Below are 25429 nucleotides of genomic sequence, written 5' to 3'. Positions count from 1 at the left end.
TTCTACAAGTGTGATGCCTCCACAAATGACACATTATGTAAAAATTGCTGTGATGGGATCTACTGTAAACTGTCATGGACAGTCGTCAGTAAAGATTTAACATCATTAAAACATCAAGAGTCTATTTTTGTACAATCAATCACATTGATCCGTCTTGTATTTGGGTATGATGGAGAGGCTACGTCTATTCTCTGCAGAACACCAGAGATCAGAGCCGTCATGTTTGCAGATGTGAGGCTCAATTGTCTTCACGCTTTGGACTAAAAGTCACAAGCATTCAATATTTAAAACAGGTTTGATGGGGCTACTCCTGCAATATATTTTAGAAGATATACAAGAACAGCATGATGAGACGGTATGAAAAGGTAACATGCCTGAGGGCACACACATACACACACACACACACACACACACACACACACACACACACACACACACACACACACACACACACACATACATTTACTTTGTATGTATGGAGGCATTATTTAGACTTGCATTTGTTTCCTGGAGGACTACAGTAACTCTACTGCTAAACATGCCTTGTCTTAACCTAACACTAACCAGTGACCCAGAGAAGCAGCTGTGAGCAGGACAGGAAGGACACCAGTGACCGAGTGACACCTCTCCTCCCCACTCAGTTAGACTTCCAAATGTCACAACAGAATAATCCAAGCTCTCTCTCTCTCTCTCTCTCTCTCTCTCTCTCTCTCTCTCTCTCTCTCTCTCCTCTCTCTCCTCTCCTCCTGAGCACAATTCCATTGATGCTGCTGCTTTTGCTCCAAAATGATGAATGTTGACCTCTCGATTAATAAAAGTGGGGGATATGAAAAAAGTTTCTATTAGGAACCCTTCATAAAACAGAAGTACTTTGCAGACTGTGAGTGCCCTCGTCTGTTTGGAGTTTTCTCATATCCTCATATCCTGCTCAGTGAGTTTCACATCATTAAAGACATTGAGAGTCATGTTGCAGCCAAGTCCCACTGTAATGCTGGATGTCTCCTGTCATGTGTATTCTTTGAAAGAGATGAAACTTGAGAATGCTTCACATGAGTGAAAATCCAGGAGTGATGGATCAGGTATGGTTTTACTGTTATCCTTCATTGACGTAGATGAATCAGTAGTTTTGCTGGTATGTGTGCTGCTAATAGATGCACTGTATGAATGTGTGTGTGAATGGGTGAATGGCAAACTGTACTGTAGAGCGATGTGATTGAGTGGTGATCAAGACTAGAAAAGCACGATATAAATACAAACCATTTACCAGTTGTAAACCCACAGACACTTAATCCCCAACTCTGCAGGTACCCTGTGGACCATGAATAGTTTAATGTCCACAAACAAACAAATGTAGAGGAAAACCTAACCTCATTGGTGGATTCCGTTTTAACAAAGTTTAGATGTAAAACAATTGTCAACATAAGATGAATAGAATTGCTGAAGCTGTTAATTAGATGATTTCAGTATCAGATGGATGGTGACTTGGTTGAGAATAGATTGTTAAAAGGAGATCTTTGCTGAAATCTGTAGCATATGTTCACAGACAAAATGCAGCAAAAATGGCATCATTGCTTTGCAGTGAGACTGTCGTTTGCTCTGGGTAAATCTTATCTAACCAAAATGAAAAAGTGAGATATCAATGGCATTGTCAGCTGAATAGGTGCCACGTGACACATATGTAGAAATGATAAATAAGAAAATCATCCAGGTCTTTAGATGTAGCCTAACCAGTTAGCAGAATTTACAAACTGCTACTGTTTGTAGGAACTTTAGTTTAACACCAAGCACTAAATTTTGATGATGCCTGATAAAACACAAGGATGTCAGGCTGCATCCGTCCCTCAGCATTGGACAGCGATTCTTTGGACGAAGTACAAACCAAAGCCATAGAGTTTAATAGACATACACCCATGCTGCCATGCTGGCACATGGACCTGCCGGCATGGAAGTAGGGGAGGAGAAAGACAGATGGAGGAGACAGAGAAGACAGGAGGATGGCAGACACACAAGACTGATGGGGGAAGAGAGCGATATGTAAAGGACTCACTCCCACATGAAGGCAGGATGAAAGGTGAAGCCTCTACGGTCTGAGTAAAAATGAAAGAGAGGAGGATAGTACCGAGGGTGGAGGATAGATGATAAATGGTCTGGTCTCTAATCATATCTACAGGGTCTATAATTAGGGCTAAAGTAGTCACATGTTGTAATCACACACTATATCTACATGTACATATGTATATATGTATATACTGCCCGTTAAACATAGCTATGTTTGGGGTGGGTGCACTCCCTGAACCTGACCCATCTTATTAAGTGGGTGAAACCCATACTTTTTACTCACTAATCAGAAGGTTGGTGGTTTCATCCCAGGCCCCTTCAGTCCGCATGCCAAAGTGTCCTTGGGCAAGAAACTGCCCCTGACAGCTGGTCTGACAGTGTGTGAATGATGAGATGAAAGGGACAGCATATAGAAGTGCTGTATGAACCTGTGTTTGAATGGGTGAATGTGACTTGTATTGTAAAGTGGTTTGAGTCGGACTTGTTTAGCTTGGCTTAGCATAAGGAGTGTAATTTGTAGTTTAAGGTGGAGGTATTGTATGTGGAGGTATGTGTTGGAGCTATTTTTGACAAACAACACTTTATCTTTCTGTGTAGTATTTCCAGCTAGTGTGTGAGTTGTCACGAAAGAGTCATTGATCACGGGTTCTGCTTTCAGACCAGACTCCACACAGTCACTGCAAGCAGCTGTTCTTCTCTCAGAAATATTATACATTTCTTAAAACCACAAAGTGTTCCCACATTTCTCTCTTCACAAGTAAAGCAAATTAAGTCAAATAATGAACATCTTCATTATTGAGCGATATAGGTATCATCAGATATTCAAGCTTGCTGACTATTGGCTATACGTTTTGGAAAAGAAAACCTCAGAATTTCTTGTCCCACTCAATAAATTATTGAGTGGATTATCAATAAAAATGTTAAATAACATGACTACCAGGCATTTTACTGTGTTCAAACTTCAAAAATCACTCTACCTGCCTCTGACTCCTGTCATCCTCATATCCAGTTATGCCTCTTTAACAAGCAATAGAGCAACAGACCTTTTATGGCTTGTCACCACATCCTAGCACCTCTGCTACTGTCCCGCTTGGAAAAATTCTATTATTCCTAATTCCTGTGACCCAATTTATAGTGAGCCTGCTACCACAGTATCCTAATCTTATCCACTGCCCCTTTTTGTCCAGGTCTCCTGAATTCTGTCCTTGAGACATGCACAGAGGTGTTTTGTCCAGATGACCCAGAAGATGGAGTACGACTTGGTGGGACCAGGAAGAAAGTGAGATCAGTAGACCTGGGCGTCTTCTGCTCTGCCGGTCTAAAAGCGGCAACCTTGGAGTCCCACCAAGACATGATTTTCACATGATTACGAAATAAATTGAAACAGGTGACTGTTTGTTTAGTACCATAGAAGAAACTCAACATCTAACTGACGTCTTTTGCAGTGTGAACACAGCAACATGCGCAAAGATTTAATGTGCCAAAAGAATGATCCACATGAGTTGCTGCCTCTGCCAATGAGAGGCTACCTTGCACCTGCCTGTTCTCCATGATTGATGTTATTTCTTCCTCATTGATGTGGTTCCTATTGAGCCACCTGCCCGGATCATCACCGTTGCCAACTCTGTGTTCAACACCCTCACATCTGCTGCTGAAGGAGAGTACACGAGTCAGTCTCAGTGAGAGGGATGCTGGGTCACATAAAGTAAGTTGATGTATTGTATTCCTCCTCCCTAGCTGACGTGGCATCAGCCCTGTGATGGGGAGACCCCCTGGCTGCCACCGTCCACAGGCAGCTGTCATCCTGCTTGTTTTGTCATTCACAGTCCGTGTCTCCCCTCCACTTTACAGCCACTATGGCCATGACTGCAGTGGGCCACATACACTGACTCTGAGAGGAAACCTCCTCCTCAATTCACTACAACTGGATGTGGGCCTATGTTAGTGTAACTTTTTGGCTCCTTTATTTGTTTCTTGTATTTTTGTTTGTATATTTAATTAGTCAAGTGTGAGTCAGATTTAACCGCTTCAAGCCTTTATACATCATGAGATGTCCTTCTCAGGGAGGTTTTTATACAATTGCACTGTTGACCTTTCTTTTCAGAGAAGATGTTTAAAGTGCAAAAACAATAGCTGCTCCATGTGTGCAATAATTCCTCTGAGGAATTGATTTTGTAGGTGTATAGTGTTGAATGTGTCTTATTTAGCTCTAGTCTCGTTGTCTGATTCTACCATAGTAGTAGACCACAACCACAAAATCATTGTTGTTACTGAGAAACTCAAAAAGTCAAACAGAGACACAACTTAAAAATAAGCCATTATGGTGATAAAAATCTCTATGCATTATGCTTAATATTTATAGAGAAATGTTAGTGGTTAGTGAAACTGTAAATAGGACATCTGTCCTAACCAATCAGACTTAAAGGGATAGTTCACTGAAAAATAAATATTCACTCATTATCTACTCAGATAATGGAGGAGTGGGTGAAGTGCTTGAGTCCACAAAACACTTTAATAGCCTCAGGGATTTGAAATCCAATACAATTGAAGTACTGGTGATATATTTTTCAAACGTAATAAAACAATAGAAAAAAACAACACATTTGACTTGAAATGGCGTCATTTACACCATGTTTTAAGCCTTAAAGCTCGCAGGTGGAAGTGGTGATGCTAGCGGATGTAGCGATGCTACCGCGCACTGCAAGTGCCCTGTGGCGTGAGCTTGTGTGCAGTGTGTGTGCATTTCAGGTGTGTGTGAGTGAACGTGCCTCCAAAGAGGATATCAGAGGACATTTAGGTTGAAAACATGGTGTAAATGACGCCACTTCGAGTTTATATGAATGTCGGGGCTTTCGGACACTTGGATGACACCACACAAGCAGCATGGAGGCATTTAGTTTTTTTCTGTTGTTTTTTTACATTTGAAGAGGTCCCTGTTTACTTCAATTGTATTGGATTTGGCTGCAACGCTGTTTACCCCTGAGACTCCAAAAGTGTTTCATGGACTCAAACACTTCACCCACCCCTCTATCGGCATAGTGGTGAGTAGACATTGTGTGGTTGCATATCAATCAAATTGTATTGGTATAACCCATATTCACAATTTGTCTCATAGAGCTCAACAAGGTGAGTCATCCTCTGCCCTTAACCCTCAACAAGAGTAAGGAAAAAAACAGGGGAAAGAAACATAGAAACCTCTGAGAGAGCCACATGTGAGGGATCCCTCTCCCAGGACGGACTGAAGTGCAAACATGCTGCGGGTAGCAGTCAACAAAATTACAATATTCACAACATTGATTACACATTACCCGTTGTTTGTGGCATGAAGACATATGTCAACAACTGAGCTGGAGATTGATGGAGCTGTAAATGCTGTTTAGAATAGAATACTCAATGTGATGTTTTTCTGGTCAGTGTGAAACATTTAGTGTTTTCTGCTACTGGAAAACGCTCACACAGCTTCTGTGTCAGCTGAAAAACAGCATCACTGGGCCACTGCAAAACAAACAGTCAGCAAGACATCACATAACACAAATAACAAAAGTGCATGAATGAAGTGAAACAAAGTGTATATTCAGACTTACTGACAGGACAACATGAAGCGGGCAATGTATAGAGTTTAGCTTCTGACCTCTTCTTGTACCTTTCTGTCAGTTTTATAATAACCATTGTATTATTAGACAGTACAATATACTCTTATTTAGAAAGTCTGTTCTAATAGAGGGTCAGACAGTTTGTTCCTTCATGGTCTTAAGTTTACAGCATAAGCTCCCGTTTATGGCACATCCTTTAAGGTATGCAGTGGCTGATTCAAAAGACGGTAGGCCTCTAAAACCAGGTGTATTTGCTGCAGTCTAAAGTATTGAGATTTATGTTTACTTTGAATCAGTTGTCTTGCATGAGAGTACGTAGAGGAGGGCTGGAGAGGAAATAAGAGAAAATGAAGGCAAGTGTTTTGAATAAGCAATTAGAGTGGCAGAGTTTCAGATGTTGTTGACATTCTGAATCAATTAAATCTGGAGCAGACGTTTGAAAATGTGAGGGCAGCAGAGTCCTTGAGAGAGTTAGGATTCATTCCAAGCCAATGAACAGATATTTTTCAGTAAAAATTATCACAATTATAAACTGTAATCACTGTTATCACCTTGTATGGGCAGTATCCAGTCCAATATGATAAAAGGGGCAATCGCAACGTCAGGTCACTCCTAATGGACAGTTCAGAGAACTGTTAGGGAACCACAGCTGATGTGAAGATGGTTTCTCATGATGGATATCTTAAGAGGCTACATTGAATCTTGTGGTCATAACCTTGGACTTATAATACCCAAACATTCCAGTTCTCTCTCCTGAACATGGCAGCCATTAGAGCTGCTGGATATTAGAATTTTATTGTGAGCATTTTAGCACGCTGATGTTAGTCTTTGACTCAAAACACAGCTTTGACTCAAAGCCTGCAAAGCCTAAAGTATTCGCCTGGTGAAACATAAAATCTTCAGTTTATATCAAAATATTTTCAACTGACAGTGAGAATGTGGAGGTCTGTAACATTACACCACCTGTCAGCCTCAGATCCTGTGGCTTCTCTTAGGAAGTTTAGAATCACAAAGTTCCCACAGTGAATCATTTACAAAATAAACACTCATGGCCTGTTGAGTTTTTCTGTGACGGTCTATTTCTGTGAAGAGCAACAGTAACAAGGAATGTCCATCCATCCATTATTTAAAGTGCTTATCCTGGGGCCAATCCCTACTGACACTGGGAGAGAGGCAGGGTAGTCCCTGTACAAGGTGCCAGTTCATCACTGACATATAGAGACAAACAACCGTACACGTTCACATTCACCCCTGCTGTCTTCAGTGAACCTGCATGTGTTTGGGAGGAAACAAACTCCAAAGAGAAAGGTTCAAATTCAGAATCCTCCTATTATCTCATTTAAAGATTAAAGAAAACCCTCAAACTATCATCCCATCATGACATAATTGATGTCAGCATCATCTAGCTCCACAAACCTTAGCATTCATACTGGTATAAACCACAATTACTTCATTTCATCCAACGCTTTACACTGCTGAGTATTAACGACTATCACTAATGTTTCTCCGCCAGCACACAGGTTGAGAAACCAGATCCTGTACTATCAGGTTTCACTGGACTCCCGAATCTCCATCCAACCACCATACCCCACCCCACTGCCCTATCGGCCTGCCAGCTCCACTCAACCACCTGCCTGCTCTGTCTTGACCAGAAAGCCTGTTCACTGGATACCCAATAAGAGCCACTTTTCTGGATGTGGCGAGAGAGACGCGTCAATCTTTTTAGAGGCCAATGACTATGGGCGTCTGAGGAAAAGCTGGCGTTTCACAGGGAAACATTTTATGTAATGACGAAGTTTTTGAGTGGCTTTGAAAGTACAATATAAACAGAAGCCAGTCATCAATATGCACTCAGTACCAATCACGCCGTAATGTGTTCAACATGCTCTGAACTGGAATTAAAGCATTTAGACTTGTTCTAAGGTATGAAGCGTAAAAGCTCTCTGCTTAGTTTAATAAAGACCAGACCTCTTATTTGACAAATTATAGATCTAAAACTCACTTACAAACAGGAACTCATCAAAGAGGTCTATGACTAACACCGTTTTGAACAAAATGATCAAACAGAAGGCAATCGAAAAGGGAGACATCATGAATAGCCAGACTGAATAGCTTAGTCTCTCGATTATGTTTCAAGATGCAGGCATGTTGTGAAGCCTTCTGCTTCCTCTTGCAGGGGCGTCTAAATCCAAGAGTCAAATGCAACCATGGTGTGTGAACCAAAAGGAATCACTCTGAAACAGAAATAATTGGTAAAATGTGAGCAGATCTAACTCCACGGGGACAGAAATTAAACTCATGTAGGCACAAAGAAAAAAATTAACGATGCTGCTCTCCATCTATCTAGATCATCCCTGAACTATCTAAACGATTACTTTTGCAACTCTGTAATTATGTCACCTTTCACATATCAGCCTCTGTGTTCAAATGTCAGGATGTGTTAATTTCAGGAAGTGTGGAGAGCGGCACCCAAGAGAAAACAGATGGCCCATGTGCATCTTGTGGAAGCTCAGAGGAAAGTTAAAAAAACAGGATGCTTATCTTCACAAACACAGGAATATTCCAGCCTCTGTAACACAACCGTATCTTATTTGTAATTCTGTCTCTGAGTGTGGTATTTGATGAAGTTTCAGAAGATGTATTATGGTAAATGTAGGGTGCAGCCTTTTTGGACTCTGACCCATTCAAAGTCAAATCTGACATCTGTCAGCATCTGTTGCTGCAGTCTTAACTATTTTATTTAGTTTCTTGTCCAAGCATCATGGGACTGTGAGTTTAAATGGCTGGAATAGCGCTTTAATATCCCAAAGGAAAGGGCCTCACTACATTTTTGACACTCTCATTTTAATGTCATGTATAGTAAATAGCAAACTAGATGGAAATAATCTGTTTTACAATATTATAGTGCCAACACAAATTCAAAGACACTATAAAAGTGATTGGCAGTTGCTTCCCTTTCAACATGTATATGTGTAGATGAAGGAAGGAGGCAGTTTTACAGCACCTAGTGTGTCAAAATGAGAGGAGACGAGAGGAGCGGAGGCCAGGAGCCAGGCCACACCTAATTGTACTGGAGTCAAAATAGAAACATCTCTCTGCATATTCACCAGATCCTGTACATTCCCTCACATGCTGCGATGCTGTTTGAAGAAACCCGGCAGCAACGTGACCACTAACAGACCAATCCCAGTATATCTCTGTTTATCCCGACCAGTAAAACTACTTCGCAATGGGTCAGCCAACTGGAAAATTCCAAACTAAAAGAATCAAAACCATAGAATTGAAATAATTTGCAATTATAGGCTAGAATCCACCTTTGCATGTATCTGAGGAACACAGACACAGACACACACACACACACCACACACACACACACACCAAACACACACACACACACACACACACACACACACACACACACACACACACACACACACACACACACACACACACACACACACACACACAAAAGACGAAGGAGGGATATGGGAATACAGACAATAATAATAAGAGTGAGATGAGCATTACTCTTTATATTTGTATTTTTCATAATAGTGAATGTATTATATCGTTTCTGCATCTGCCTATATTTCTGATCGCAGGCATTCATACAACCGCGCGCGCTGTACGCGAGAAAGAGAGCGAGAGAGAGAGAGAGAGAGAGAGAGAGAGAGAGAGAGAGAGAGAGAGAGAGAGAACATCTCTGACCATTGGATCATGCAAATATGAGTCAAATGTTTTACCCCGGGCAGGCACAGGGTAAGATTGAGGCGCGGCTGGAAGACTTGCCTCACTGGACAAACACGGGCTGGTAATTACACACAGCGTGGATGTAGGTTATCTGTTCTGCAGCCCTCAGTAAAGTGATTTCAGTGTGCAGGATTTATTAGCAGTACTAAGCCAGTAAGGATGAAATCCATCCCCGCTGCTTTAAGACTCCGCACACAGAGACAGAAAGAAACGAGGTGACTTACTTGTTGTAAATCGCTTCCACATGGGTTTCAGGGGTAGACGGTGCGGGCATTTTCTTCTTCCTCCTCCGCTTTTGTATGTTCCCGTGCTGAGCGCCGATAAACGAAATCCAGCGTTGGAGCAGCAGCTGATGGCTGCGACCAACCGAGCGAGGGAGCGGCTGTCTGACTGAGAGGAGACGATCCTCTTCAGCACCACACCACTGTGAACAGCTCCCGCTGACGTCACTGACCAGATACGACGCCACGCCCTCTCCCCTAGCGACCGCCTCTGGAGAGAGAGAGAGAGAGAGAGAGAGAGAGAGAGAGAGAGAGAGAGCTTAGACTACTGTATAATAATTTCTTACTCTGGATAATTGGACTGTGGGTTTCCAGGCTAATAAATCCTTGGACCAAGGGTGAGGAACCCTTTTCTTACCAATGGCCATTTCATTTTTTGTATCATCCATCGAGGGCCGCACAGTAGGGCCTTGCAGCATCCGAACATTAAATATCATGTTTTTATTGTCTGAAAGTCTGAAAGAAAGCGCAGCCTCTGCTGGTAATCAACTAAACTGGTTTTGAGTTGATGACAACATGAGTGATTTGGACCAATCGAGAGTTAAGTGTGTTTCTTAAGTCAGCTTGATCCCTCACTTCACACAGCGGCTTGGCTAGCATAATGTAAGTGTTTGCCTTAGTTTTCTCTGTGGAAATAGACATAAGAAAGGGGTTTACCAGTAAGTTAAGCTCAACTAATGACGATGGTCGCTCAGCAGCAGCTACAGCCTCAGTACAAGGTTCACCCACCTCTAGTAATGAAACAAGAATTATTACTTTTAAGTGTATGTTTGCCTATACAGATATGTAAGAGCTTCATGCTGTCCTAGTCCTGCTTGTTTGGTGAGTGGTGCTGTCCATGGAGTTGATGTAATTGTCCCAATATCATTGTGCGTTAGTTTAGTGCGTGATCAACTGACTAAGGCCTTGGAGTCAGACAGTTGGTGGAATGAAATGTAAGGTTTGATAGTGAAGTGACTGAGACTTGTGATGGAAATCTGAAAATACAAGAGGCTGGAACACCAAATTTGTCTTTGTGTATTTTAATAGGGGCTTTCTGCAGAAAGGATCAACACAGAGAGTCACAGGGATCTCAGAGTGAAGATGGAGAACAGTCAAATCCAAGGATCTTATATAAAAGAACCAAGGCTGTTTGTCTGATCCAGTTCAGACTGGTTCTGTAGGCGCAGGTTGAGAGAGGAATTAAGACACAGGAAACTGATTTGCATATGTTTCCTTTGAAGATAAAGCAGACGGAAATTAAGTTCTTGGACAGTCAATAAGTAATAGAAAGGTCATAAAGGTATTAGACAGGTCATATAGGTTTCAGGTCACAAACAGTTCAGCTCATAAACGTTTCAAACAGGTATACAAAAAGTGACTTTTCAACTACAAAATAGTTTTCCACCAGACTTAATTTTTTTCCACTACAGACTCCAATTCAGCCACTGTATAAATAATCGGTTATATTGTCGGGTCACAATTCATATCGGCCGACATCATTGAATTTTAGTTAAAAAGTGTATACATTTTCTTTGTCGGATTGTAACATATTTTTGATATTCGACATGAATACATTGTTGAATTAAAAAAATCCTTTGATTGTTATAAAAATCAAATGCCCTGACATTGAATATCCTCTGGAACCAGGACTGGTCAGACGACATTATTGAAGACATATATCACACTAAAATCACAATGTAATGGCTGGAACTGCATCTCTTTGGCAACATGTCTGTCATGTCAGTTATGTTCATTTCCTTTTGTTTACTTTTCATTTCCTCAAACCTCAAATGCCTGAAGGAGCCTTGCAAACTTACCTGAACGCATTCTGATGTTGTAGCAGCTTTGGTTCTTGGAGAGAAGATGGAGTTTTAATCTTTTCCACTTGTACTTTCAACAGCACAGTACACAAACAACTTTAAAAAACAGTCAATCCTCTCTTCCGTCAAACTCAGCAGTGATACCACCACAGAACTAATGTTAAATGTTCTCTGTCTGAATATGATCTTGTGAGAGCTGCTTGTTGAGAATCCAAAAATCCAAACTCCACCCAAGTGTGTTAATGTTACTTAATGTTATGATAATTCATGTTAATTCATTATCTCCAAGATCCTTTGTTCTTGTAGCTCATCTAGTTTAGCAACATGTATTGCAGTTGCAATGATGCTTGAGACTGTTCTTTTTCATCCCCGTGAGTGTGTCCCCAAAACTACAACAAAAAATGTTAATTTCTCCTGAAAATTGTGACATTCCACATCTAATCTTTTTTTATCTACATTCATGGCGACTGAAAGCAATGATATGTGGCCACATGTGTGTTTAATTGCCCTTACTGCTGCCTGACAGGCATACAGCAAGTAGGGACCGTACTGAAAAACAAGTTAGTTACTATTTTTATTTTTATCTTTTATCACATTAAATCAAATTATAATCATAATAATGTTTTGTATCGATGAGTTGTCACATTACCCTAAACAAACTGGCTCACAGCCCTTATATGGTCAGAGGCAGGATGTTGTTCACCCGTGCAGCTAATGATGAGTTCATGTGTGAAATGGAGTTATCACTGTCTTTATAAATCATACCTGATAAACCATGATTAGCTGCTGAGCAGCACAAATGTATTCATTACCAATAACTTAATGATTAATTGCTCCTTTGCACAGCCCCACAGAAAGTGTCACATCATATTGAGTAATTACTAGTAGTTCCTCATTACTCATGATTAGTATAGACTGAGCTTTTACTGGGGAGTTCATAAGAACCTTATACCTTGATGAAGTTGCTGATAATAAATTAGAGACAAAGGCATCAACAAATATTCTGTCATATTATGTTGTGTTGACACCTTAGAATGAATATAACAAACAATTATGTACCAGTCAGTAAGCTGAAAGGTTTGATGGAGCTGTGTGGAAAGGCAATTACTCAAAACATAAACTTATAATGTCATAACTTGCATTTACATATTAACATAATGTCTTAATCTCTAGCAAACATGAGTCAGCTTTCCATAAAAATGTGCTGGATATTTTAACCAGATTTCCAGGAAATCTGCAAAAGAAAAGTTAGAAGAACAGCAGTTGGAAGCAGTTGTGTCAACTAGAGGATGTTAGATAAACCACAAAAATGCTTCTCCCTTGCCCAGAATCAAGAAGATTTTGCAGCCTTATCTGAACACAGTGGTTTTCTGTGTTCCTCACTAGTGGCAGGTCGCAAATACCCAGAGAAAAACCACTTGGAACACCTTTGGTCTCTGTATTGCGCAGGCACCATTCCAACAGCTACCACCACAATGTTTAAGTTGCCAGGTAGTTACAGTAAATCCTTACTGGCATATAAGGATCACATTATCATCTACTCACCTGGTTTCATCTCCAACCTGCAGTCTAGAACAGGCTGTGGCAGCATAGCTTGATACTGCACGTGGTCAAGTATGAGCATAAGCATGCCAGAGTCGCACACCCTCTAAATCAACTGCTGAAAGGCATTCCAGCTCCAGATCAGAGACACCGTGAGTTCAGTTCCAAGTACCAAGAATATTTTGATGCACTGGAACAGACACAAGCACCTGTTTTTGCATATGCTAACTATTCTCTGCCCTTTATCGTCTACATAGATGCAAACAACCAGGGATAAGGAGCAGATCCAGCACTGGTTCAAGAAGGGCGACATAGTGTAATAGCTTATGCCAGCTAAAGCCCACATCCAAGAGAATGGAATTATGTCAACGACAGTCCATTCAAATAGTAACTTCTGGCCCTTCATTTGTCTGTGACTGAGCTCAGACCAGAGTAAAAACCCTGTGGACTCATGTGTAATGCTACCTCCCACAGACAACACTGTCACAAGAGGGCCAGAGCCTCACTGCTGTAACCTGGAGAGAGAGAGTCTGGGTACAAGGAAGAGGCAAAGCAGAGGAAAGGTGTGTACTTTGACTAGTTAAGAGCCAAATGTGATTTTAGAGTTAGTGGGAGACACAGGCTGGTGGAGGGAGATACAGGGTGGAGCAAGAGAAGGGTGAACACATACAGACCCAACACAGAAAGGCCCTGCTAGCAGTATTTTACAGCTTTTTACCCAACTCAGAAACTGAGCCTATTTACACTGACAAATAAGAAGTCACTCTAAAACTCTCCACAAGAGAAAACCTTTGCCAAACCCCTTTTGTTTCACTAACAGACTGGAAACATAAGGTTGTGAGGAGATGTTTATTTATATTTACATTTGCTTTGTTATGTATGATCCTTTTATGGTTATGTTTTATTTCTATGTCTTATTTTGTTTAATTGTTCTTATAGTGCTGGGTTTATTATTGTCTATGGTATGGTATGAAGTTGAAATGCAGTTTTTGCAAAGTGCTGCTAATAGATGCACTGTAAATACAAAACCATTTACAAATTCTATTCAAAATACCAATATCATTTCTCCCATCACCTACTTTTTATAAATATTTGGAGTTGGTTCATAGAGATAAACCATAGAATACATTAATCCTCAAGTCAGGTGCCATTATATTATATTATGCAGAGGCTCCAGACTCTAAGTGTTATATTGCAGACACATCAACAGATTCTTCACTCTCAAAAAGTAGATATACAATTTTCTGTATATACAAGGGAAAGATAAGCATCTTATGTAGGGTTTGATGGTGAATTATATGAAAGTTTAGGATTATAGTGAATTGAAAAACCTCCAGTGGAATATAAAATATAAACTTGTTAGATAGAGAGATAAATTTGATGCAGTAGAATCCTTCTCAGTGAGCGACACAGCTAGACAAAGCAACAAGGGGAATGTTTGACAGTGGAACCTGATGTGCAGCAGAATGTCTAGTTCCTAAAAAATCCTTGTGAAATGAGCCAAGTAAAATTACTAGTTGTATATCCAATGTCTGCACAGTCTAGCCAAGATTCTTTCCTCAAATACTTTCTTTGTTAAAAGAAGCAACTGTAACTGTAAGCCGGTTTATCATTCATGTACTGAAGAACAGATTTTTTTTTTTTTGGTCCAAAGAAATCTCACATTTCTATTAAATATATCAATAAAACTTTTTTTTCACTAAAACTTATAAGTAGCACAAGAACATGAAACATACACAGTAAAACAAAAATAAAAATAATGTGGCACTGAGCTTTCTAAAAAGCCTAAATAAGGTAAGCAGAGGTCACATGTTTTTGTTTACAGCACATCTCTTGGCCCTTAAGTGTCCGTGTATGGAAATATTTCAGGATTGAAAACATCTGAAATATTTGCATTCTTTTAGTTTTTTTCTTTTTTGCTTCTGTTACGTGTTAGAAATGTCATCAACACACCCACTCGCTGGCAGTGAATCCTGTGGAGGATCTCCTGATGTGTTCTCACATTGGCTCATTTGCATGTTATCCAAACTTTTTACTCGAGGGCTGGCAGGAAAACTCTGCAGAAAGTCCAGAGCATCTCTCTCTAACATTTGCACTCTCGAAAGCCCTTCCAGAAAATGTCAGGAAATTATCCAGAGTTCAGGGAATGTCTGAAAGCAGTTTTACTGTGTTTGTTGTGCAATTTAAGACAATGAAGCAGCTTTGAAATGAACTAGGATAGGATGGATGAGCCAAAAGCAGGTTTTTGTCTTGTTTATTTCCCCTCCAGTGTCAGACGAGATGGATGTGTGAACCTCCTACGCACTGTCTGCTCTAATTCCAAACTGAGAGGCAGCTGCAGTGCCCATCGCAGCCTGATGCTCCCAGAGGTGTCTCCACTCCTTTAGGTACCACTATGAGCAGGTTCCGTCTATGTTTGGAAGCATCAAACAAACACATAAGGTCAGATATCATGAGAAGTAACGGTTCTCCATCCATCCATCTAGGCGCCCCTCTCCTCTATAACACTTGTTACGTGCCAGGCAGTGTGTGTGTGTGTGTTGTCTTTCCCTTCCTGCTGTTCCCCCGGGTGCCGTCCATAGCTGCCCACTGCTCCGTGTGTTCACTGTGTGTGTTGTTTCCTGTGTGCTGTGTTCACACGGATGGGTCAAAAGCAGAGGACAAATTTCCCCCATTGCATGTTGTGTGTGTGCGCACGTGTGTGGGACCAATAAAGGAATCTTAATCTTAATCTGTCTCTGCTTCTCCCCCTGTTTTCTCTACAGGTGAGATGGGAGTGGTTCCTTCCTCCACTCATTAGAGCTTGTCCAACCAGCAGTGAGGGGGATCTACGAAAGGAGCACACCTGAGAGTCTCGTTCTCTTTGTTCTCTCTGACCTCAGCCTATGTGCAGCACCACTGAGCATTTTCTTGTATTGTTATTAGATCAAACTTGTTTAAAGTGCAATGGTAGATGTGGTGGGAAGGAAGGACTAGGTAAATTGGGTACCCTGTACACTCACTCACGTAGGTACTCTCTTTTGTTTAGAAACACTAGTCAGTTTGGTTGTTGCCGCCTTTGTATTTATTTCAGTGAAGCTCCTTTTAGATAATCAGTGTAGGCCTTTTGTTTGTGGTTTTGTTTAAGAGGTAGCAAGTAGTCAGGCCTAGTTTTGTTATATTTATTTCATTTCTCTGGCAACTTTCTTTGTTCCTTCTTCCCCCGCATTCTGTGCTTCTGAGTTACGTTTGCACTTGATTTATAATTTAAATAAAAGACACCTTATTTGTCACATCTGCTCTGACTCCATCAGTTTATTGGTTGTTGTGTGTTACCATCCTCCTTTAATCCTAGTTCCACCCAGGGGACGTAACACACTTATAAATTCCTGCTGGGGAATCCTGAGGCTTTCCTAGGGCAGATGGGAATTTTATCCCTCCAACAGGTTGTGCACCCTGTTGGGTGTGGGTTCCTGGATCTGGAATGTGTTTCCCTTTAAGTGTATGCTCTTGAAAAGCACTTTGTACTTTGGGGCCACCATAGTTTGTTATCTTTAGCTGATATTCTGCAACAACCCATGCATCTCTTTAGAACTACAACTACTACAACCATGATCCCAAATGACCTGGAATGATGCATATTTGTGGCATAATTATTCATCTTTAAAACCTAGGAATGTTCTAGTTCTGTGGTAAAACACGCATCCAAATGAAGTGAGAACTTACTGGTTGCATAGGAGAAGACATTGGCTAGAAGAGTTTTGTCTCCCACACACACATGTGAGATTTTAGCTGAGATGCTAAGGTGTCCCAGGCAGCCATGCAGACAGAAGTAGGTGATGTTAGAGGACGTGAAAGAGGGCTGTAACAATAAATCTAGGGCAGGAAGGCGTCTGTGTCTAAGGTGATTTGCCATGCATCATGTGAGCAGCATCACCTGGCCTCAGTGGATGGCTGAGGGGATAGATGCAGTGCTCTGTTCAGAGGAGACGAGGAATCACAATATCCAGGTGTTACCCCAACTGTCACTGATGGATTTGGAGGAATGAATTATAAGATGTACATGTGTACATTTCTGTAATTGTATGCAATGTAATAAATGTAACAGATTGTGTAAGTAATACAAAATATATTACTGATATTAGGAATTAAGCAACATAAATGAATCAAAAAGATGCTTCTTCACACACACACAAACACACAGTTTTTGTTGAAGCATGATTGTCAGTTGGGACACACAACAGGCTCTGGAGGAGAATAGTCAGATTGGTTGGAGCTGACACAAAGTCTACAGTCAGTCAGCCACTAACTATGGTAAGAAAAAAAGAATGTGTCCAATCTCAAGGTGGAGGACTGACAACAGCATATCATGTACTTTGTTTGCTTCCTTTGACATATTTATACCAGTGTAGACTTTTGGGGTCCATTCACACCTACTGTATCTTGTTTGGTCCAGACTTTCAGACTTGATTGACTCTTCAGACTCCGTTTGGACATAATATAGCATGTTGGATTGTTCAGATTTTCAGACTTACTACAGAAAGGCAGAAAAATAACTGGAAGAGAAATAAAAAAATAGGCAACGGTAGTACAAGAGGAGAGGAGGAGACAAAATATTTGAATGAAATATGATTTACACAAAAAAGGTGACACGAACATTAGACATAAGCCTGTCTAAACACTCATCACTGTCAAGTACAGGAAGGTGCTACACACTGGTGTGTAAAATGTTTTGAGACCAAAATTGGGTCAAATGTACACAGTGTAAAAGAAACACTTTAGTTTATGGTATCTGTCCAGACCCCACAACACTATCCTACATTTCCCATTATACACCGTTAAAGATTTGTTGCATTCTGCCCTTCCTACATAGTAAAAGGGGTTTGGTTATGGTTCGGGCTAACTAACCCTAACCCTAACCCTATCAATTTTTGATGCCAAATTTTTTGTTAGAAGTTTAGAATCCAAGAAAAAAATGGTGAAATGAAAATCCGGTTTATTTCATCTTGTAATGACAAAGTTCCTCCAGAGCGAAGAGAGAGGATATTTTCAAATTGTTTCCACAGACTGAGTAAGATTCAATGTGAGGGGTAAACTGATTTCATGAATCACCCATGTGTGAAGTTGGTTATGAATGTAAAAATAAAAGCATATATATGTAGAACCACATTATAATCCCTTTTTCTGTTTCTCATTTGCTGAGACTTCTTTGCCACATACCAGGATGTCTGGGTGAGCTCAGGGACATTTACATCCGCCAAGCATGAAGTCATCTACTGCGAAAACGAGACACAGTCCACAAGAAGGGCACTCAGTAGAGCACATACTCCAACCAACGCCAAACAGTCCCCTTATGAAACCACATTTAGATTCACTAGATTCAGATTTGTATTTGGATCTGCACCAATTTACATCAATATCTGTCACCTAAACATGACAAATTTATTTCATCCTGCTGTCTAACAATCAAACAAACGTCAGAAGAAAACTTTACCTCCTTGGCAGAGCAGGCCGAGTTTCCCCAAAATGACATCGCAGTGATGCATTCTGGGGGTTTCAGCATCAACCTGGTGTGTAGCTCCAGATGATTTTGCAGATTAGTAAATGTCAGAGGGTTAACCCTAACCCTAAACCTCATTGACATAATGCATTCCCTAGCCCCTTACCCTTATCCAACAAAACTAAATGCCTTATCCTAACCCGTACCTTAACCTAATTCTATTGTTACCCGAAAAGCAAGTCTTGACCCTCAAACAGCCCATTAAAAGTGGGCCAGAAAGTCCTCACTAACCCAAAATGTCCTCACTCCGTAGGTTCTAGGCTCAAAATGGTCCTCACAAAGAGGACAAGTACACACACACTCACACAGATGAATTATACAAAGTAGTGCAGACGCCGCCTCTTGTCCTGTGAGCCCATTAACCATGACAGTAATTCCTGCTCTTGTCAAGATGAGGTGGTGGACCATAGTGTGTTTATGTGTGTGTGTGTGTGCGTTTAGAGAGAGAGAGAGAGAGAGAGAGAGAGAGAGAGAGAGAGAGAGAGAGAGAGAGAATGTATTTGCTGAGTAGCTCATATTCAAGCCAAATTCAGCCCTGTTATTCTGATCATCATAGGCAGTGGAGAATCCCGGGGAGCAGGTTGAAGTAAGTTGTGCAGGGAGTTTTCTGTTTCCCTCACATGAGTGTTTTAAAGCCTGAAGGAGAAAGGAGCATCAATGCCGGCTGCAGCAGCAATAGAGTTGCTGACAGTAAATTAGTCAGGTTGACATCATAGGTGACATGTCTCCTTTCCCAGCACTTGCTTTCTTGATCTCTTGTCGTTAGAAATACATTGCTTGTGTGTTAGCTGTGGGGTAACACAGACCAACGAGTCAATAATCATATTTATTATTATTATGTTATATATATATCATGTTTCTTGTGTTTGACACAAGGAAAAACTGACTGCGACTCTTGTTGCAAAGAGACATTCATAGCTGCAAGTATTACATCATCACATCTGATATCTGAAATCCATTATTGCCCATATTACACCTCCACATATGCATCAAAACCAACACAGTATGATACAGTGAGGCTCTGGTTGCTCTCTTCAGAATTGACTGGCTTAAATTTCCCTGGTAGATCCAAAGCTGGTTGACCTGTCAGCTGTCTTGTTTTCTTTTTGACATTTCTGTTTGTTGATGAGAACAAAGAAATGATTAATGACAATTCAGCGGCCTTCGTCAGTTTAATAATAATAGGTGATCATTCAATACTTAAATAAATAAATGCAAGGAAACATTAAATAATAAAGGGTGGATTCTGGGACATATTTTGCAATTTTGACTTCTGCGACTTATTCCGATATCTGTACACATATCTACAGTATATATTATACCTTTCGGTAATCCTTAAGATGTTTTCTAACCACATCAGAAGAAAATTCTGCCTGAATTTGATAATCTGTGACAGGTCACTTTGAAATCTATGACACTTGTATTAGGGTTTAAAAAGAAACAAAATCACCTTGCCAAGCATGCCAAGCTCAACATTACCAATATTTTCAAAAAGCATTTTGAAAAAAATTACCTAGACAATTAATAGGAAAATATATAGTATTCATTCAATAATTTATATTAAAATTGTTTCCATAAAGAACCTTAGCCTAAATAAAGAAACTATACAATTAATTTATAACATTATATTAAAGGTGTATCACATTTTTTAAAAATCTATTAAAATTCAATGAACAGCAAGCACCAATAACAATAACAGATTAATTATTTAGTAATTTACCTTCTATTGGGTCTATTCAAGGAACAAACAGTCCTTGCAGGTGAGAGACCATCAGCATTGATCGGCCCATTGTCTGCTCCACATGTTTCGTGACACCAATGGCTGCAGACCACACAGACACTCTTCTTTAGGATCATCTCTGTCTTAAAGAGCTAAGTGATTATGTGTTAGCTAACCAGACAATCAGTTTAAATAGACAGGGACTGTAACTCCTGTCTGACAACTGCAGATCATATGCGACATCTCTTTTGTCTCCCATTTGGAGAACTTAAAGGGATAGTGGAAAAATAAAAATTCACAAATTTTCTACTCACCACTATGCCAATGGAGGGGTAGATGAAGTGTTCCAGTCCACAAAACACGTTGGGAGTTTCCGGGGTAAAGAGTGTTGCAGCTAAATCCAATACAATCAAATAAGTGGTGATCAATTCTTTAAACGTAAAATAACAACAGAAAAAAACATAAAATGCCTCCATACTGCTCCTGTGGTGTTATCCAAGTGTCTACCAGACCTGGCATTCAAATTTGACTCAAAACAGCATCATTTACACCATGTTTTTAGCCTAAATGTCCTCTGATATCTTCAGCCCAGGGCTGCGTTCGTGTTCGCGCACACACATCACACGCAAGCTCTCGCATCTATGCTCTCACCCAGGGGGCAAGTGACGACATTAACGATACTCAGCAGTAACTCCAGCTATGCAGGGATGCTACCGTAAGTAGTGATGCTACAATAACTAGCGATGCTACCGTAACTAGCGATGCTACCATAACTAGCGATGCTGCCGTGCACTCTTGGGCGAGAGCTTTGTCCGGTTAAACATGTACTGTAAAGCTTTGAGCGGTCGATAAGACTAGATAGCAGCAAAATAAAGCTGGCAATTTACAATCTACTTTTTAGTTTTCACCCTGTTCCATCTGGTAACATGGAGGTAGCAGGGTTCTATACTGCTACCGGGGGGCAATTGAGATGCTTTGGCCTCACTATTGTGTAGCTGCAATGTCGCCATCTGTTGCTCCGCCTACAAAATGAAATAAAGTAAGTGGACTCATCCAGACTTTATAGAGCAAAAACAAGATGTAAAAAATCATGTGTGTGAAAACATCTACACTTATTAGTGTAGTTTTCCACCTGAATCTTCAATACAGTAGAAAACATAATGAATTTAACAAGGAGAATAAAGAAAAGTACAAAGAAACATCCCAGGACGCCCTCTCCTAACAAACTCATCTATACTCAGACTCCATCTCACAGAAAGACTACTTAAGTCAATGAATGATTAATACGACTGTGGTCATCACTGTAGCAGCCTGCAGCTACTGGCTGCTACAGTCCTCATCAGAGAATGGAATAATATGGCGCCGACCCAGGGGGGAGCTACAGATGTTAAACTGACTGGCTGATAGCATGGGCAGATTTGGAAGGATTGAGAGACGTGAATGTATTCAAGTACTTTCTTATTAGACAGCAGAACCAGTGTTTAATTTGTTACATGTTATCAGGTGCCAGCATCAGTTTGTGTCAGGAGTACATTTTTGTGTGTTGCTGTCAATAGACTGTGTGTGCATGTTGATGCTAATAGGCAGGAAACAGAAGAGTAGGGGCAGCATAGAGTTTGTCTCCAGGGACCAAAACCAGCTCACAAGAGCTACTCTATTAGAGGTTATAAGATTAAAGAGGCTTTGAGCCGATCCACTCCTCGAGTGCTTTCAGTCTTCTGCCTGCTTCAGCTTATCACACATAACTGACCCTCACTTCTCTGAAAAGCATTTGGCACAAGAGGCTGAGTGGTTGACAGTAATTTGGATGCTGACTGTATGTAGTGGAGCACATATGCTTACTCCTCTGGCCAAAACAAAGTTTTTTACAGTATGTACTCATGTGTAGTGGTTTGTTATATTTAAACAGAAAGAGAGGTGACACCTTGCCTCTGAGTTTTAACTTGCAATACCATATTATGAGATAAAATACAATCAGGGGTTTCAGTGTATCAAGGCTATTAAACTTAAATGAAACAAAGATTGTGTTACGATGAAAAGGGAGACAAAGACTGTAAGCTTCCTCTTCATTAAGTAATGACTTCTTTTGTCTCCCCACCTTACATCTACTTCGCTCTCTGCCACTCATCTGACTTACTGACAGACAAGATGTGCTCGGCTCATCTGCCGGAGTTAAAAGAAACCTCTTGACAGAAAAAAGTCTTAAAGTCTTCTTCGACACCATCAGTAATTTTGCGAACCATGTACCTCCTGATGTGCCTGTATTTTCAAACAAGGACGGCTGAAACTTTCCTGCTGTTTTAAAAAAAAAAGAATGTGATAGGGCAAGCATCATCCCTTCCTCCTCCTCCTTCACTATTAATACATTTTGGAACATTATTGGTCTAAATATGAAACCTTCCTCTAGTCTTGTAGATACCCATGCATAAAGATGTATTCAGGTCTATTGGTCCATGACAAGGCTGGGCTCGCCGAGGGGCCTCTTTGGTTCTAGCTGACTGGTGGGTAGTTACATATGTAAAAGATCGAGAGAAGTTATATGCCTAAGACCCCCAGCTGGTCAGTTGGGGCTGGGGAGACCTCTTGAATGGGAGGTCATTTCCCAGGGGCCCAGGCAGGTCCACTTGCCCATGGGCACTTGTACAAGTCCTGAAGATTAGTGACTGTTTTAGTTCCTGTTTTTACTGAGTGTTTTATACTTATGCGTGTACTTTGGGTTTGGGGGGGTGGTATTATTCATTTTGGGTGAAGCACTTTGTGCTATATTTTGTTTGTTTGAAAAGTGCTATGTAAATTAAGTCTGATTGATTGATTAATGCCTAGTCACTATCATTAAAAGCTAATATTTGAAAAATGAAGTTGTTCAGCCTCTCTACATTTACATTGATCCACCACTTCCCAATATCTGCAGGACCATGTCTAAGTTGCCTTATATTTAAACATTTTTTGAGAATCTTGTTTCCAAAGAACTTAATGCCATCCTGTCAGCACACAATAATCTGACAAATTCCAACTTGGTTTCTGTCAGAAGCATTCCAATGAAACATCGCTTCTGTGTCACTAATCACACTATTTCTAGAAGTGCCCTTGACTGGTTTGCCTCCAATCTTTCCAATAGAAGCTTTTTTGGGTGTCACTTCAAATATGTCTGAAGCTGCTGCCTTCTTTGTGTATTGTGTATATCCTTTAGGTCATATCATAAGCAAATCGCTTACCACTGTTATGCTGTTGATATTCAACTGTACGTTTCTTTTAAGCCTAACAACTGATCAAATGAATCTTGTACCAATTTCGGACAGCCATAGAGGTCTGGATGGCCGAAACGTTTTACATTGCTCCAGACAGCATAGCTTCACAAGTTGCTCAAACTATTGGTTAATTTCTTCTGCTGCATGGTCTTACTAGAAATCTTGGTGTTATGTTTGATAATGCTCTTCGAACATCACATCAAACCGCTAACCCATTATTGTTTTTGCTACTGAAGAAATGTATTCTAAACTGCTGTTTTTATTCGGTTCTGTATTCAATTTTTATTTAAATCATGGTTTATTTTTTGCTGTGTTTCATATGGCTGTGCACCTTCTTCAACAGCAGTCATATGCAACACACACCTTTATTTTGTTTGTTATGTTTATATGCTGCATGTTTCGTTGATTTTTTTTGCACTTTTGTGAAAAACATCATTTCATTTAGACATATATTTTAATGTTTGACTTGGGGCCCCTCAGGATGTTAATCTGGCAATGATTGTCATCATTTCACTTTGAGTAATTTAGTAATCTAAATAAGCGTCTGCTGGAAACATATCTAGTAAAGTTCCACAGTAACTTTCATACAGGAATGCCTATATGCACATATCAAATTAAATCACAAATTAATTGCATAAATTATGTCATATGCACAGAAGTATGCTCCCAAACACAGGTCTACCATTTGTTGTAGCAGAGGAACAAAAACTCTCTATCCTGTCATCAACAGGGGCTCAGGGATTACATTTTGTTGAGGGGAAAAGCTTCTCTGTTCTGCCCTGTCCTGCTCTAAATAAAACACTGAAGCTGATCCAGGTACAGTTTCACTTGCTTTAACAGCTTCTCTTCAAGTCAGGAAACACACACATACACACACAGGCTACATTGATACACTGACTATTAATTTTAAAATGTTTCAATGCTAAATTTACGCCTGACGTCCACACTGGACACAATACCAGCCCCAGTTTGGTTTGAAAACTCCAGGGTTGCTTTAGTCTACCACCTTGTCATCAGTCCATGAAAAGAAATCCCTCCTCTTACTTTTCACTATTGCTGTTCAGCATTTGTAGCATTTTCTGTAAATAAACAACCAACTGTAGAGAATACTTTCTCCTTCCTGGCACGCCCATGTCCAGTGTAAGTGAATGGTCATGTCACATCACATGAACATTCATGGACACTGGGCAGGTGTATTAGCAAGGATGGTGATTGTTTCTGTTTTTGGGCAAAAACACTTTTCGGGTGATGAAGATGCTGTGTTCCGTCTGAGGGGGCTAGAGGCTGAAAACGCCTGGCTGAAGGAGCTGGAGGTATTAAACGGCTGACTGGAGGCTGAAAATGCCTTGCTGAATGCTGAAAACGCCCGTCTGGAGGAGCTAGAGGCTGAAAACGCCTGGCTGAAGGAGCTGGAGGTACTAAGCGGTCGACTGGAGGCTGAAAATGCCTTGCTGAAGGCTGAAAACGCCCGTCTGGAGGAGCTAGAGGCTGAAAACGCCTGGCTGAAGGAGCTGGAGGTACAAACGGCTGACTGGAGGCTAAAAAGCCTTGTGAGGCTGACGCCTTCTGAGGAGTGACGCCTGGTCTGGGTATCTGAAATGCTGCTGAGGCTGAAAGCCTTGGGGTACTGAAAGAGGAAAAGGGGAGCTGAGGCTGACAACGCCTGGCTGAAGGAGCTGGAGGTACTAAACGGCTGACTGAAAATGCCTGAGCTGAAAGCGCCGTCTGAGGGAGGCTGAAAACGCCTGGCTGAAGGGCTGAGGTACTAAACGGCCGACTGGAGGCTGAAATGCCTGCTGAGCTGGACGCCTGGAGGAGCTAGAGCTGAAAGCCTGGCTGAAGGCTGGAGGTACTAAACGGCCGACTGGCTGAAATGCCTTGCTGAAGGCTGAGCTG

General features: G+C 40.8%; 1 protein-coding gene across 1 annotated transcript in view; it reads right to left on the bottom strand.

Moving 5' to 3' along the window:
* smpd3 (sphingomyelin phosphodiesterase 3) overlaps positions 1–9832 on the bottom strand; it is a 64813-nt gene extending 54981 nt beyond the window's left edge. The window contains exon 1 of the mRNA XM_035157920.2: positions 9626–9832. The gene's annotated coding sequence lies outside the window, so the exon portion shown is untranslated. The remainder of the gene's footprint in view (positions 1–9625) is intronic.
* Between the last annotated feature and the right edge of the window lie 15597 nt (positions 9833–25429).

This window comes from Hippoglossus stenolepis, chromosome 5, assembly GCF_022539355.2.
Source record: "Hippoglossus stenolepis isolate QCI-W04-F060 chromosome 5, HSTE1.2, whole genome shotgun sequence".
Taxonomy (NCBI): domain Eukaryota; kingdom Metazoa; phylum Chordata; class Actinopteri; order Pleuronectiformes; family Pleuronectidae; genus Hippoglossus; species Hippoglossus stenolepis.
Note: the sequence above shows the minus strand (reverse complement) of the source record. Positions and strands in the feature narration are given on the sequence as shown.